General features: G+C 38.5%; 1 long non-coding RNA gene across 1 annotated transcript in view; it reads right to left on the bottom strand.

The window, feature by feature from the left end:
• LOC140894810 (uncharacterized) overlaps positions 1–16,875 on the bottom strand; it is a 73,398-nt gene that overhangs the window by 6,983 nt on the left and 49,540 nt on the right. Inside the window, exon 3 of the long non-coding RNA XR_012153948.1 lies at positions 10,020–10,155. This is a non-coding gene — a long non-coding RNA (uncharacterized LOC140894810). The remainder of the gene's footprint in view (positions 1–10,019; positions 10,156–16,875) is intronic.

The raw sequence follows: 16,875 nt of genomic DNA, 5'->3' as shown, positions 1-16,875 counted from the left end.
CATGGTAAAAATGAGAAAGTAAGCAATGTTTCAGTAATAGTTTGCTGTGACACTTTTTTCTATTTTTATGTCTGATTTTGTAAGCAAGTAGTTTTTAAGTGAGAAAACTTGGGGTTCACAAGACAAATCAGCCGCCTGAAAGGGGTACAGTAGTCTGGAAAGGTTGAGAGCTACTGCTTTAGGTTGACTGCCCTTCCAGTCACATGGTGAATGTAATTATCGTAAACTGCTGCTTAAGTGATAAAACAATATTGCTAAATATTAAATACAATGAAACAGTACTGACCTGTTTTTAGAGACCTATTAGTGCATGAACTTTAACTGGGATTACATTAAAATGGAAACACCCCACCAGTCAAAATGCCAAGCTACTGACATATCACTGCTCTATAAATTCTTCTACTAAATAAAAGGACTGATCTGCTAAATAAAATATTGTGATTACATCATCACTGCTTCATCTTTGAGTTCCCTTCTACCCACTATAGAAGTGAATTGCTGTGGCAGCTTCTGATTCGCAGCATAATTTAACCTTCTCACACTGATAACTGGGAAGATCCTTCACACAGTTTTGTGGGTTTGTTTATGACTGTCTAAAAGCTTTGTAAGTAAGGGTTTCATTGCTTCTTGATGTGAACAGTTTTCTACAACTTTTTTCAGTCTATTGCTGTGAAGCATTTTCTCGTTCTCTTTTTTCTTTTCAGTGATGATTACCATTCTGAGCTGCAAGCTGTAACTTAGAGAAGTTCTTACAAATAGCTATTTCTAACCTAGCATTGGGTCTAATTCAATTATTCTGTGGGTAATGTGCAGCTGAAGGCAATGTTGCTAGTAATTTTAGGCAGCAGGACTGGGTTTAAATTGACTATATTAAAACAGGATTAAAACTACCATTATACATGGTTTGATATTACTATCCACACTGTATTTGTTTGATACATAGAACATTATATATGTTTCTATTTTACTTTTCTGAGTGGGGGAAAGACTGGTTTCTTAGCATCATTCAGAAAATTAGTAAATTCTGGAGATTGGCTTTATAGTTCCAGAGACAGGAGGATGCTCAGTCATTCCTGGCTCCTGATTTGTGAAATTGACAAATAGACCATATAACCCAATTAGAGGGAGTGAGGAGCCTCTAACTATGGGTGAAAGAAGGCACTTTTGGCTTGAATGTTCTCGAAGAAGGTGTACCTTTGATAAGATGCTATGTAGCTCTCTCCTAAGAAGATATACAGTAAGTAGGAATTGGATGTTTAATGTTAACAAAGGTGTGACTGCGAACAACTTAGTTGTCTATTTATGATCTGTGTAAAAAAAGTTCAAATGTATATTACATAATAAAGACACCTATACATTGCTTCAAGAGTGAAATGGTCAGTATATTTGTCAGTGAATGTGTCACCAATATGTTCTTGGTCTATTCACTTATTTCAACAAATAGGAAACCTTAATTTGGCAGGGAAGCCCCTAATCTAACCAATTCTGATTTCAAAATCTCAACTTTACTGCTCTTTTGTTTTGTCATGAATAAATTTAGGAACATATGAACTTTGCTAAACAATTAAACTGTCCTTTATGCATAAACACTTGGTTTCTGTTACTCAGGAACAAAAAGTGGTGTTTTGACAACCCTTATTATTTGATACATTGATTACATTTGTATAGCATGTGAAGACTTGCAATTATCCCCCCCCCCCTTTTGTTTTCAATAACGATCAATGTAAAAATAAATATGTATAACAGGACATGTTACAAGTTATTAGAATTATTTATTAGCTGTATTGCATTAGCAGTGTGTTTGGGGCTCCATTGTGCTAAGAGCCATATTTTTGCATATTAAGAGACAATCCTGTCCTAAAGATGGGCAAAGTGTGAGAGAAATGAAATCTTATCTTCCATTAACAGATGGAGGCTTGGGACACAGAGAGATTATGGGTCTTACTCAAGGTCACACAGAATAATTGTGGAAGACCTAGGAAACAAACAAATATTTTGCAATACAGTCCAATGCATTTCACAAGGTCATGCACGTGAGAACATGTCTTTACAAGGGGTTTAAATTACTTCATAGTAACATATCTGTGTGTTTTATTTTGTATATTTCATAGATCATATACTATTTTTGCCAGGTAAAAACAATATAGATCACATAGTTTGCCAAGTAAAAGTTATCTGAATGATCAACATGTTGTTACCTGCTTCATATGGTCTTTTATTGTTTGTGCATTAGGTGGTGGGATTGGTATTTCCTAGGAATAGTAAAAAAATAGCATCTATCAAGATAGTTTTTCAATAGAAAATTGGGGTTTTGATTAAATATTGTTTCACCAGAAGTGTCCATTTGCTAAGGAAAAATTAGATTTTTTTCATCAAAAACGGAAATATTTTGGCCCCAAAACAAAATATTTCTCTTCAGTTATATTGCCACAGTGCCTCATGGTAATTACAGTTCAGTTGCCTTGTATCCTCATTTTCTATAAACTGGGATCACCAGCCAGACATCGACTTCCATGATGCCCATCTCCTTTCACCAATGTGTGGCACCATGGGAGATGTAGCTCAACCAGGGAGTCTGTCCTCTAAAGGAGAATGGAAGCCTCAGGCATGTGAATTAAAATGACCAAGAGGCACCATGGAAGAATTTCTAAATTGAACTTTTTCAGTGTTTGGATGAAATACTTTAGTTTTCAACTTTTCAGTGAAAAGTTGAAATGTTCCAACCACTTTCTAATCAGCTTTGCACTTTTTTTTCCAGACTACATTTTTTCCAGACTACACTTCTGTTGGTCTAAGTGCTGATAATTCACATTTGTGATATCTTATGGTGCATAACTTTGTACATGATGTAAATGAACCCTGTGATAAAATGTTTCCTCCCAAAAACCTTGGCAGCTAGAAAGTACAACTTCCATGATCCTGTGATGATCTAATTTAATCTCATGAATACACTGACAATAGTGCTCATACTTCATAAATATTTGTTGTATTTTGCATTAGTCAGCTAAAATCTGCCACTGGTCTTTTCATTGCTCTTTCAGAGGAAGAAAGGGCAACAGGAGTTTTTCAGCCGCATGACTGGACTTCCAGGTTACCAACATGCTAGCAATATCATTACTGTCTTCCGTAAGAAGCATACTTTTACCATTTGTATTAGAGCCAGTATCACTGTAAACCAGAAAAATCTTATCTCCTCATTGAGATTTAATTGGTGAATCAAACCAACCCGCAGAGCTTTTCAGATTGAAAGTGGAAAAAAGTTAATGTCTTTTGCAATGCAATGCAGCTTCTTCTTGCAAAATTTGACATTGTAAAAACTAAATTTCATACAGAGATATCCTTTGGCATCAGAGTGGGAGGTGAGATTTCACAAGGAATACAGAATACACCCTTTGAAATGAAATGTAAAGCATTGAAATGACAGGTTTGTGTTGAGGATATTGATGCAGTTGTAACAATCCAGTCAACAAAGGAAATATGCACAGTGTGCAAGGACAGAAACTTAAAAGAAAATAATGTATTATTTTACTTTACGTTGTGTTTAAAAATAGACTTGTTCTCTCAGTACAACTTGATATGTGATAATGAGATCATGGACTGATGTGACAAGAGAGCACTTTAAACAGCTAAACAAACTTACATAAAATATTGTAGTAAGTGGCAAAGATGAACTAGCAATTTTGTTGTTCATAAGTTTGCAGAAAGGGTTAAAAAGTTTTGCAAGTACATTTAGCTCACTAGCAAGTCAGCCATTGTGAATACGCACATGAGTCACTCATGCATGTGTGTTCCCCACACACAGACCTATATTTAGATGAGGTAGACGCCTGATGTCAGCAGACCCTGATGAATTTCATCCTAGGATACTTAAGGAGTTAGCTAAAGCAATCTCCGAACCAGTAGTAATTATGTTTGAAAACTCTAGGAGCGCAGGTGAGGTCCCAGAGGACTGGAGAAGGGCAAACATAGTACCTCTCTTTAAGAAGGGGAACAAAGAGGACCCTGGGAATGATAAGACAGTCAGCCTAACTTTGATACCTGGAAAGATACTGAAACAAATAATTAAACAATCAGTTTGTAAGTACATAAAGGATCATAGGGTTATAAAGAATAATCATCATGGATTTGTCAAGAACAAATCATGCCAAACCAATCTAATTTCCTTATTTGACGTGGTTACTGGCCTCATGGATGCCGGGAAGTAGTAGATGTGATAGATCTTGGTTTTTGCAAAACTTTTGACATAATCCCACATGACATTCTCATAAGCAAAGTAAGGAAATGCAGTCTAGGGGAAATGACTGAGTCTGGTCTTTCAACCAGTTGTGTGCATACATTAAAGAGTAGTTATCAAGTATTTACTGTGAAACTGGGAGGGTGTATCCAGTGGTGTCCCACAGGGGTCAGTGGTGGATACAGTTGCTTTCAATATTTCCATTAATTAGTTTGATAATGGAGTTGAGGATATGCTTACAAAATCTGCAGATGACACCAAACTGGGAGACATTGCAAGCACCATGCAGGACAGGATTAGAATTCAAAACAACCTTGGAAAATTGGTTTAAATTCAACAAGATTAAATTCAATAAAGATAAGTGCTTAGGAAAGAAAAATAAAATGTACAACTACAAAATGGGAAATAATTGGTGAGGTGATAGTACTGCTGAAAATACGTGGGGGTTAGAGTGGATCACAAATTGAATATGAGTCAACAATGTGCTGCAGTTGTGAAAAGGCTAATATTCTGGAGTGTAATAATTGGAGTATTGTACGTAAAACGTGGGAGGTAGTTGTCTCACTCCACCCAGCACTGATGAGGCCTCAGCTGGAGTACTGTGTCCAATTCTAGGCACCTCATTTTAGGAAAGATGTGGATAAATGGAGAGAATCCAGAGAAGAGCAACAGAAATGATTAAAGGTTTAGGAAAAGAAAACCCTGACCTATGAGGAAAGGTTTAAAAAAAAAAACACCTGAGCATATTTAGTTTTGAGAAAAGATTGAAGGGGGACCTGATAAGTCTTCAAATATGTTAAAGGCTGTTATAAAGAGGACTGTCTGTGATCACTTGTTTCTCATGTCCACTGAAGGCAGGACAAGAAGTAATGGGCTTCAGCATGGGAGATTTATGTTCAATATTAGGAGAAACTTTTCAGCTATATAGGGAGTTAAACTCTGGAACTGTGAAATCCCCATCATTAAAGGCTTTAAAAAAATTGGTTGGAAAAAACCTGTTAGGTTTACATGGTCTTGCCTCGGTGTAGTGTGCTAGACTTTGACTCCTTGAGCTCTGTTCTAGACCTATATTTCTATGATATATAGAGATAAATATGATATGACATGATATCCATCTTTACTATGAGTTAAAGGATTAATTTGTTTGGTTTTAATTGCCATTGGAGGACAGAGTGTACTTGTCTGAACACTAGCTTGGGAGCAGAGTTGGGTGACTTAGTCACTATGTTCATTCATTGTGAATTTAGACATTTTGTGTTTATACGTCACTTCTGAGCAGTCTGATTTCAATAAATGTCAACCTATGAGTTGTTTTCAAGCTGTCATTTTGGCTATTCACTATTTGATTCACTATTTGATATTCATTCTGTATGATCAGTCACCTAAATCACATGGTATTGTTTCTCTTTACTGATTGGAGACAAGCTTTGGAAACAGAGAATATTGAATATGTTGTATTTTGGATCTGAATAAATAATACTTTTATTCCCACATGGGTATTTGTACAAAGAAAAACTGTTTCTCAGACACTTGAATGTTCACAAATAGCAAGTAACAACGGTCATGAACATTGACATATCAAACTACTGTATATCAGAGTTACGTCTGTAGTATTCAAACAGCTCTAGCTGGGAGTTAGGAAGTACTGTGCTCTAATCCCAGCTCTGACTTTGATTTGTTCTCTATTTGTGGATAAATCACTTATGGCTGGATTCTCAGAGATGGGGTGCAGAGCAACTTCCAGCTCCCGTGGAGTCCCATGGAAGTCAAATGAGGGTTCAGCATCTCCGAAAAATCAAGCCACTAATGTCTCAATATCTTGGTTACCCTATTTGTAAAATCATTATAATACTTAACTACCTCACAGACTGTTGTGAGGATTACATTGTTAATATTTGTCCAGATCTGAAAGCATAAAAGGCTATATAAGCGCTAAGTAGTATTGTAAGAAGAGAATGAAATATCTAGCCAATTAATGTCCTTTATCAGTACAAGTCATATGATGCTGGGAATCACAGAGAAAGTGAGCCAGAGAAGACTAATAGGTTTGCTTTTGATATACTGGAAGTGTCCCCAAACAGCAATGTTAACACCCAATAGCACCCAACACTCAAAAGAATAAAAAGCAATTAAAGATTATACTCTGAGTGGATAATGTGCTGTGGCTGGGACAAATATGCCTGCCTAAAACTTCTAAACAAGAATAATTTCTCATTGCCTATTCAGGACACCGTTAATGTCTGTGACTTTACTGCTATGCTGTATTTACCTAAGGCTCAGAAGAGCTATTGCTTGAGGCAACAGTAAATCAGGGAAATCTTCCAGCATGCAGAAGAGAAAATGAATACACTGCTGAATTTTCATAAACTGTTTCCATTGTTCAAATTTAACTTGGTTGTGTGTGTTGTTATGATCTGGTGAATAGTCCTCTGATCACAGTATCCAGTGCATTCTCAAGCATATGTGAAATGTAGTTTGTTTGCTAAATTTATCATGAATATTGATTCCAAGCACTGGGCACACAACATGACTAGAACCTGTCTGCAGCTAACCCCATTCACCAAGGTCTAGTGAAGAAGACAGTAATGATTTAATAACATGGATGAAACACCTACATTGAAACACGCAGTAGAACTTCGTGGAATTCTTAACTTGCCCTGTGTTGGCTCAGCTTCCTCAAATGAAGTATTTGTCAAAACATGGACAAGAAAGAACAAGAGATGGCATGAAGCTGTTCTGTTTGAGCATCTATATCTTGTACCAAGATAAGATGCACTGTGGAGGATGCTTTCATTTGAATGTTTGCATAGAGACTAAATGTGATATGTATATATTGCAATTGGTTGTTGAATGGAATTTGCTCAAATAAATAGTCCTATTGAGTTGTTATTATATGAGAGCTAGGATAATTTCAACTTGAGAATTTTAGCTATTTACAGATCACCCAACTTAACCAGAAGCCTATTCTTCCTCAGAGTATGGGCTACAGTAGGACTCAAAAGCTGTGAGTTAAATTTCAATAACTTCCACAGACATCCTTTATGATCTTGGGCAAGTAATTTAATTTCTTGGTTCCCCATCTGTAAAATATAATACAGGAGGATTTGGGTGTGTGGGGGGAGGGAATAAATTCAATGTTTGTGTAGTATTCACATACTATAGTGATGGAGGCCATATGAGTAGATCAATATCCGTGTGTATTGAGCTCTTGTGTCTGGTTTTGGAGCCATCAAGACTTCTTGTTCAGGTTGGCTCAGAATTGTCAAACATTTGTGACATTATCATGAGTCAGTAACAGAATGTCAGGAATTTTCCTGTTACATACTATGTTAGCTGGTGGTGATGGAGCCCTTCAAGGAGCTACAAGCTAAGTGTTGTTGATGTACTGAGTTAGGAGTGTAAAGTAGGACTCCAACCAGAATATAAGGGAGATGGGAGTAGCCTCTGGGAAAGGAAATTCTAGAAACATCCAAGCCTGAGGAGGAGGCTTAGGCTGGGGTTCAGGTAGTGTTACTTTTAGAATTATCATTGTATTAGTAAATCAGGCTCCAGGAGGGTCTGATTTTACATTTTTGACTCTACAATGAGTATGCAGTTTTTATTTGCTGTTGAGTGGGACCTGCATCAGTTTACAGCTTTTCATGGTCTTCTGGTATCCAGAAGTATTAGAACAAACTGCTACCAATCTCCCACTACTTTCTTTGGGTTAGAAACTGGGATGTAATTAATGGAGATAATAACTTCCTCTGTTCTGTTTTGAAACTAGATGGAAAACTGAGCAAAGAGGGACACTTAAGGTGTGCTGGTGAATGTGGGGGACAGAAAGGGATAATCTGAAGTTTCGGAGACAGTGGGAAAAGGACAACATATATTGATGGCAAATGAATGTAAGTGGGTTAGGTGTAGCACAGGGGACTCCGAAGAGGCATGGAGGGAAAACGGAATTGTGGCAGGATATTGGACTGGGGTGCTGAGAAAAATCTATAGGAGAACTGGGAGGAATGTAGGAGAGTAATGTAGTTAGGGGAAATGGGAAAGAATGACACCCAGGAGTTAGGGCCTCCATTTACTTTCTCCTTTCTGACAACCAACATGGGGGGGGCCCATATTTTGGTGTGCACTTTAAGGTTGCACTTCTAGCTTGAAACAATTATACCTAAAGTGGGGGTGAGCAGCACTTCTTTTCCCCCCTCAGTTCCCCTAAATCTCATTATTTTTAAGCCAACTCCATGAATCTCTGTCTCTGATTCGTGACTTTTTTCAACATTTGAGTTTGGCTACACTGGTGAATTCAGTATCTACACTGTGTCTTGTAAATAGAGCTGGTTGAAAGATTCCTTTTTTTTAAATGAAAAATGTTATTTAAACTTTTTTCCACAAACATTTTCAAATCAACCCCACTTGTGTGTTTGCTCAAGAGTCCATGGTTTCTTGGTACCCATAGGAGACTGTCAGCTGGCTTCTGACTCAGCCCATCCTGGAACTGACAGTTGGGTTGGGATGAGAAAGAAATAACGTTAAACATACCTTCCTGTTTGGACCCTATGGTCCGATCTCCTCTGTACTAAGGTCATGGCCTTTGCCCCTTTATATGGCTCTATTTCCAAGATCTGTCCTTGGGCACTGCTATAGCTTGCAAGGGTTCTAGAGTATTCTGTGAAAATGCACCGCTCAGCCATTGTCCTGTTCTTACCACCTCCCAACTAGATATTATAAATATCTGTAATACTCATGGAATACAATGTCACACTTACTGCACCTGATCACCTGCCCCTAGTGCATCATCACTGCAGGTCACCATGGCATACGGATAACCTAAAGTAGGGATAGCCAATTATATGTTCAAGTCCAAATGTCTTGATCAAGGTATAATCAAGGTCCAGACTCCAGAGAAAATATAATAACAATAATGATAAGTAAATAAAAAGATTTAAGTAGGAGACCTGTAGTGGTCACTTTGATCATTTGTAAATGGACAGGCTACTGTGGCCATAACTCTTATATTTTCATCTATAAATCAGTCAACTATCTTTATCTTAAGAAATTAAGCTCCAGTAGGTTCAGAGGGAAGATATGTGGCTCTTGGTAGTAAAGGCAGTAAATAAATATATATAAATAAGTATATAAGTAAATATATTGCACCTGTACTCAAGTCTCTGCACTGGCTTTCTGCTTGCAGTCACAACAATAGGCTTATAAAAATCATATTTTTGCTGTATAAACAAGGTATAAATTTATCTACTACTAATTTTCATTGTTTCTCTCATCTTTACTTCACAAAGTTCTATGGGAACTCCGGCTAATATACTAATAATTCTTTTAACATAACTGTGAGGGAGAGTGGGAACCCTAGAACCAAGCAAAAAGGAGCATTCTAAGGGGAGGGAAGAAGCAAGGAACAGAGCACAACTGCATTCTGGCTGTTGTTTACTGTCAGCAGCCACTACAAAGTAATGAGAAGCCCAAGTGTACACCAGAGCAGCCTTAAAGTTGCTGTATGTTATTTCAGAGTACAGAAGGCACAAAGGTGGTTTTAAAACCATCTTTAATGCCCCTTCCTCCACTCCTGCACTGAGTGTATCTCAGTTGGAATGGAGAATCAGGCCTGCTGTGTTTAACGCCTCCAACCCATTCCGTTTTTTGTGACATCTGGGTCTGATGTGATGTGATCTGATCCAGGTGCCAATCAAAACCACTTTGATAGATTTGGGTTTAGATTCTTGATGACATGTGACCGCTATGGAAATAAGTTCAATTTGGCAGTATAGAGCTGATAATTCCCTACCTGTAATGTTGTGCATCCATTTCTCAGGTATGGAGTCTGATATGGCAGAAGGTCTGGTCATCATTTCTTGCTCCATTTTGAGGCTTTGGCATCTCCAGTTGATCTTGTTCAATGTGGTGATTTTAGTTGGTTAGCTCTGTGTTTTAAAGAAGTAGGATTCACTTGACCTTCCAAAACAACAATTTCAAGTAACTAAAATAAAAATCTGACAAATGTCAGTAATTATGGGGATTACTGACCCCCACACATAGTGCTGCTATTTGAGGGGCTACAGGTACACCAGCTAATAACCTCTGTGAAGGAGAAGAAAGAGAGTGGGAAAGTAATCTAGGGAAAAGTGATTTTGGGATGGGGGGAATAAAAATTTCTCCTTAGTGTTACTAATGGGTATACAGAAGATATGTATATACTGTATGTGAACTGTTAATATAAAGAGTGCCATCTACTGGCATATAAAATATACAGCATTGTTAATTAATTTGTAGATTCAATAAAGTTCTTCTTCTGCTCTGCAATTGGTTTCCTCTATGCTGCTCTTAACACTGGGGCCACTGATGCTGTTTCTCTCTGTGGCAGACAGAGTGCAGGATGAGGGAAAGATTTTCTTTTTAGACCTTAAAGTAGCCTTAAGGATAATATTTAAGAATATGAGGTCAAATTCTTCAATCTTATACATGCAAATCACCTGTTGACTTTACATGGCTTTAAGATGGGATCTTTAAGACCCAATCCAATTCCCACCGAATCAATTAAGTCTTTCATTCATTTCAGTGGGAACTGGATCAGACCCTTAAACTTAAAGTTATCCAGGTCCACGTTAACAACTAAAAATGCATATTTTATAAATCCTTTTGCCATTACAGAAACATACAGCATGTCTTAACAATATCAATCAGTTAGTTGGATGAAGAATAAGTCACCTTACCCACTCCAAATCCTTTAAATCAATATCTAACTCCCTTTTGTTGGTATGACAAATGCGCTGTTCATCCAGACTCAACCTGGATTTTTATCAGAATGTCCAAAGGGTATTAAATTGAACTATAATGATGCTTTTTGGCCATGACTTTTATCCTTCAAGTGCCAATGGGGAAAACTTCCAGATTGTCTAAGTTTCTAGTGCAGAAACCAAACTGAAGTGCAATAGAAACTTCTTGCTGTGTGGATCAAATCAGTCAGTCTCAGGTCAAGGTGCAGAGCAAGATTTGGGGGGGGGGGGGAACATATGGTAAACATTCCCTGCTAGTAATTTAGCCTGTGTTTTGCTCATGTAATGGTGGTGTTAGAGCTTTTTGCCAGAACCTCAGCTTTGGAGTTATGCACTTCCTGCCTGTTGAAGGCTAGTGTGGAAGTACCAGGTCCAGTGTCAATAGAGATTGTTAGCACCTTTCTTAGGAAGGACAGACTGCCATTTGCTTTGCAGGAATAATTTTTGTGGCCTTTACTGAAGAAAACATTGCTTGACATTGATTATCTGGCTAATTTTTATCTCCTAGCCGTACCTCCCTATATTATTAAGATTGTTGAGAAGGCTGTGACAAGACTAACCTCGCAGTATCTAGGTGCCTCTGCACATCTTGACTATGGTCAGTCTGAATTACAGACCTAGTTTTGATGTAGAAACAGCATTGTTTGATGAAGATCAAATGTTCGTCAATATTGTTAGAACAGAAAATATAGTTCCTCTCCTCTCCCCTCCACCCCTTGGTGAATCTTCACTTTTTAATGAAAAATTGAAAAAAACAAAATCTCATTTGAAAACCAAAATATTTTTCATCTGAAATTCTACCTCATTGCCTCAGCTGCCTCATACTCTCATTCTCCTCTACAGGCCAGGTTCCATGGTTACTCTACATCTCCCATGATACACCATGTACATCGTCCTTGGGGAGGGAAGGAAGTGCTTTAGGGCAGTCCCATGGCTGTGGTGCTACAAGGGGGAAAAATCCAGTTGAGGAGGTCAACCCATGGAGGAGACTAAGAATATGATGCAATCATTGTGCAACTCCCATGAGGCACTCCTGCAGCATATCTGAGTCAAAATATTGTGTGTTTTGCCCAAAATTCTTCCATCTTTGGGCAAAAAATGAAAAACTTTTTGGCTTTCAGAGGTTTCATTGTTTTCAATGGAAAATCAAAGTTTTCCCTGAAAAGCAGGGTACTTTTTGCAAAAAAAGAAAAAAGCATTAACCCCCCATTTTCTCTTCAACAGTTTCAACAGGAAATTTTAAAGCAGTATTAATCATTGGATCTATTCGCTTTGTTCAATGTGATTGATAATCAGATAATCTGGACATGTCTGAGGACCTTATTCAAAGTAGATAGGACTGCCCTTCAGTGGCTTTCTTCTTTTTGTTCAGAGATCACAAGAGGTAACTGTGGGACATTGCTTCATTTCCCCAATGGCTCTAGAGTATGAGGTGTGCCAGAGTAACATTCTGTCATCCCTCACACTCCAAGTGAATTATGGGATCATTGAGGGGTTGTTAATTATGCATAAAGTGTTGCATTTTCATTATGGGTAGATACCCAGCTTTGTCTCTATTTGAGACACCTTTTCCAATGTCTGGTTGGGATTAGGGCACGAATCGGTGAAAACAAAATAATCTTAATCTCAATACGTTGGTTTGAAGATGGCATTAGTCCCTTAGTCAAAGAAAATGGCATGAGTCCCTTTGATTAAGGGGGTTCATCCATCCTGGGTCCCCTGAGTTTGCAATTTATGGGTGGCTTTAGATCCATGGGTGGTTTTATATGATCATATTACAGCAGAGACCCATGAGAACTTGGATCAACTGTGCCTGGCTAGGAGATTGCAGACCTTTTATTTTGAACACAGATCTTGCAATACCTTTATCAGATCCAGATTAGACTACTGGTCAAAAATAGCTAGAATTAGTTGACCTTCAAGGTATGCTGCAAAAAAAGCACCTCTATGCTAGAGCTTTGGGGGAAGGCTAAGGGAATGGCATTTTGGGTGGGGTATATTTTTGCAGCTTCAGATTACTGTCTCAGAAATTTTATTCAATGTTGTGTGCAAACACTGTTACGGTTTTGGGAGGTTATTTTGGCCATAAGTTTAAACAAATCTCAAGACACCTAGAGGAGTGGATAGGCATCATGCTGGGTATTTTAATCTAAATAAAATAAACAATGCCCAGCACACCACAATGAAATTCATGTTGAAATAATTTTCTTCAAAAAGTGGTTCTTACGGAATTTCCACATCAAACAGCTAGTACACTTTGCTGGAAGTATATGGTGGTTATCCATATGGTTTTCTAGAAGGATATACCTCCCTAGCACTACCTTGAGGAGAGGTGGGAAATGCCCTTTTTTCACAATCTGGGGCTGTGCTGTCCAGGGCATCTGCACTCTTAAAAGCTGTGGGGGCAATAAAGTAAACCAAAAAAAGGGTCAGTATACTTCTGCAGTTCACAAAAGGCAGAGTCCTTTGCCTTTGGGAAGCTGGGGGTGGGGAAGAGCAAAGAACTGGCACCCCAGGCTCTCAAGCTGTTTCCCTAGTCAGCAGTCCCTGCTTCCTGAGAGCTCTAATTTGCAGCTCTGCTCCTTCAAAGTGCCACCCTACACTGAGCAGAGATGTGCCCTTTTAAGGACCTGCCCATCTCCAGGCATTACAAACCTCCTAGGTGTTCTGGGTTCGAGCTGATTGTGCCCAGAGGCACAAAACCCTCCTGACTGCCTTACCAAAGTATTTATAATGAAAATCCAAATCCCATCAATATTTTTCCACTGTACAATAAAGAAAAGTTTTTTTGTTTTTTTTTTAATTTGTAAACACTCTTCTAAAATTCAAAGTTTGGTCAGTAGAAGTGACTCATTTGTTTCCTTCAAACACATGCTCATTTATTGCCATTAACTAATAGCAGGTCAGGGAAGGTATTTACAATTCCAGTCTTCTCTATACAGAGCACAATTCTCTTTTTATTTTACTTCAATTTTCCTGTGTTTAATTATTGCATATTAAATTATTTATATGTTTGTATAAATGAACGGAAATCCTTTATGTATATAGTCGTTTACACTGAAAAAGTCAGTTGCAATCTGTAGTCAGTTGCATTAGTGGTTCTTCGTGCAACAAAGCCTCCCTGTTTACTGTATCCTATCCTTTTCATGATGTTCCTTTGGCTTGATAGCAGCTTCTTAAAGTGAGAAAGTTCAGAACACCTGTCTGATGTTCTCTTTTAGCCACCACATTGTCCCAGGGTCCTTAAAGAACATGAATTCCCCTACATAAAATCGACTTTGCAACTCATTTTGTTAACCAATTTTGCACTGTATGTAGTATTCTAGTTACATGTGTTTTTATAAGTACTCCTTAATTGACATAATAAAGAATGAATATTTCCATGACTTGGTAGAATAGGATGGCAGCATTTGCCTGAAACACCTCACCCTGCTGGGAGGTGTTGATTCTGCTGGAAAATGTTGATGTTGAAGTCTTTAAGCCATAATTTTAGGACTTCAGTAGCTCAGACATAGGTGAGAGTTTTATTGCAGGAGTGGGTGGGTGAGATTCTGTGGCCTGCATTGTGCAGGAGGTCAGACTAGATGATCATAATGGTCCCTTCTGACCTTAATATCTATGAGTCTATGTTCATTCTGTGGACTCACTGAGGCAGGTGGCTCATTATCGTACCTTGATATTAGGGAGGTGAGAGTCGTTCCCTAAAGAGAAAGGAGTGGGTTGACGGTAGGCCAGACAATCATTGCAGAAGGACCATAGAACAACCAAACTTGGGGAGAAGGCTTGGATTTGTATGCTTAATTTTGAGTTACCTTGGAAATAAAACCAAACCCGAAGAAGAAGGTAAGTTTTGACCAGCTAAAGCTTATATGGCCTGTTTTTGGAAAAGATTGGCGAAGCCTCTTGTTCATACGCAATTTACCTCCCCTATACTTACCACTCTGGACTTCATGTCCATATCCTCCCTTTGTGATTTGTCTGTGGATATAGGTTATTGCCCTAATGTTCTTAAAAGGACCTGCTGACCGAAGCCAAATTCACTATGCCTAGCCATTAAAAGGCAAGTAAAATCAGGATGTTATGGAAAGCACATTGGAACTGATGCCATAGATTGAATGACACAAATGGAAATAGATTCATCCAATTTCTGTTAATCTTTGTTTGTGGTCTGAAAAAAATTGCACATTAACACTACAGGAGCAGCTTGTTGTGAATCTGAATTTTGACTGACCATAGCCCAACACACAACCCCTTCTTCAAATTAATGCCACCAGGAATAGGCCAGTATGTGAATGTTCTAATATATGTATCTCCTGACCTATGTTCTGCCCAGAATGTCCCATTTCACCTCCACTCACAAAGGGTATGGCTACACTAAGACTTGCAGCATCACAGCTAGACCAACTTACCTGAATCAGGCTCGTGGGTCTCAAACTGTGGGGCTCAAAATTGCACTCTAGATGTTCAGGCATGGGCTAGAGCCCAGCATCTGAAACACCGCAATGGATCCCAGGCTCCAGCCCAAATGTCTACGCTGAAATTTGTAGCCCTGAAGCCCAAACCCCCCAAGCCCAAGTCAACTGACACAGGTTCTGAGAATCAGTGCTGCTGGTTTTTTCTTGCAGGGTAGTTATACACTAAGAATTGATAGAAGCCCTTCACTGTAGAAGCTTTCCAGGAGCCACAATTGAGGTGGCACACATCCTGCATTGGACAGTGATTCTTTTTTGTTGTTGTTGATCCAGGTAGATATAAATGGCAGCCAGGATTGGTCTATTAGCTTTTCCACTTATATAATCTTCAACTATTTTAACACAGGTTCCATTTATAAACAGAATATGCTCACTGTCAAGGTTCCTTCCCCACTCTGAACTCTAGGGTACAGATGTGGGGACCTGCATGAAAACCCCCTAAGCTTATTTTTACCAGCTTAGGTTAAAACTTCCCCAAGGTACAAACTATTTTACCTTTTGTCCCTGGACCTTGTTGCTGCCACCACCAAGAGTCTAACAAATATAACAGGGAAAGAGCCCACTTGGAAATGTCTTTCCCTCCAAAATCCCCCCAAGCCCTACACTCCCTTTCCTGGGGAAGGCTTGATAAAAATCCTCACCAATTTGCATAGGTGAACACAGACCCAAACCCTTGGATCTTAAGAAAAATGAAAAAGCAATCGGGTTCTTAAAAGAAGAATTTTAACTAAAGAAAAAGTAAAAGAATCACCTCTGTAAAATCAGGATAGTAAATACCTTACAGAGTAATCAGATTCAAAACATAGAGAATCCCTCTAGGCTAAACCTTAAGTTACAAAAAGACACAAACATGAATATACATTCCATTCAGCACAACTTATTTTATCAGCTATTTAAACCAAAACAGAATCTAACACATCTAACTAGATTGCTTATTAAATCTTTACAGGAGTTCTGACCTGCATTCCTGCTCTGGTCCCAGCAAAAGCAACACACAGACAGAGAGAACCCTTTGTTCCCCCCCCCCTCCAGCTTTGAAAGTATCTTGTCTCCTCATTGGTCATTTTTGTCAGGTGCCAGTGAGGTTATCCTAGCTTCTTAACCCTTTATAGATGAAAGGGTTTTTCCTCTGGCCAGGACGGATTTTAAAGGTGTTTACCCTTCCATTAATTCGTCCCTCTTGTGCATATGTATTATAATAGTGTCTGTAATTACATGATCACATGCTGTTTTTTCCATAGGACCCTGCCCCATTCAGTGAGAGACTGAGGAGAGGAGAGATTGAGAAGGATGAGGACTGTTTAGGTTAGAAAGAAGAGGGCACACAGGAGGTATACAAAATAATTACAGGGATAGGGAAGGTATGTTGGATGTTCCTGTTCACCTTGTGTCATAG

This window comes from Lepidochelys kempii, chromosome 1 (assembly GCF_965140285.1).
Source record: "Lepidochelys kempii isolate rLepKem1 chromosome 1, rLepKem1.hap1, whole genome shotgun sequence".
NCBI lineage: Eukaryota > Metazoa > Chordata > Testudines > Cheloniidae > Lepidochelys > Lepidochelys kempii.
This window is presented reverse-complemented; position numbering and strand designations above follow the sequence as displayed.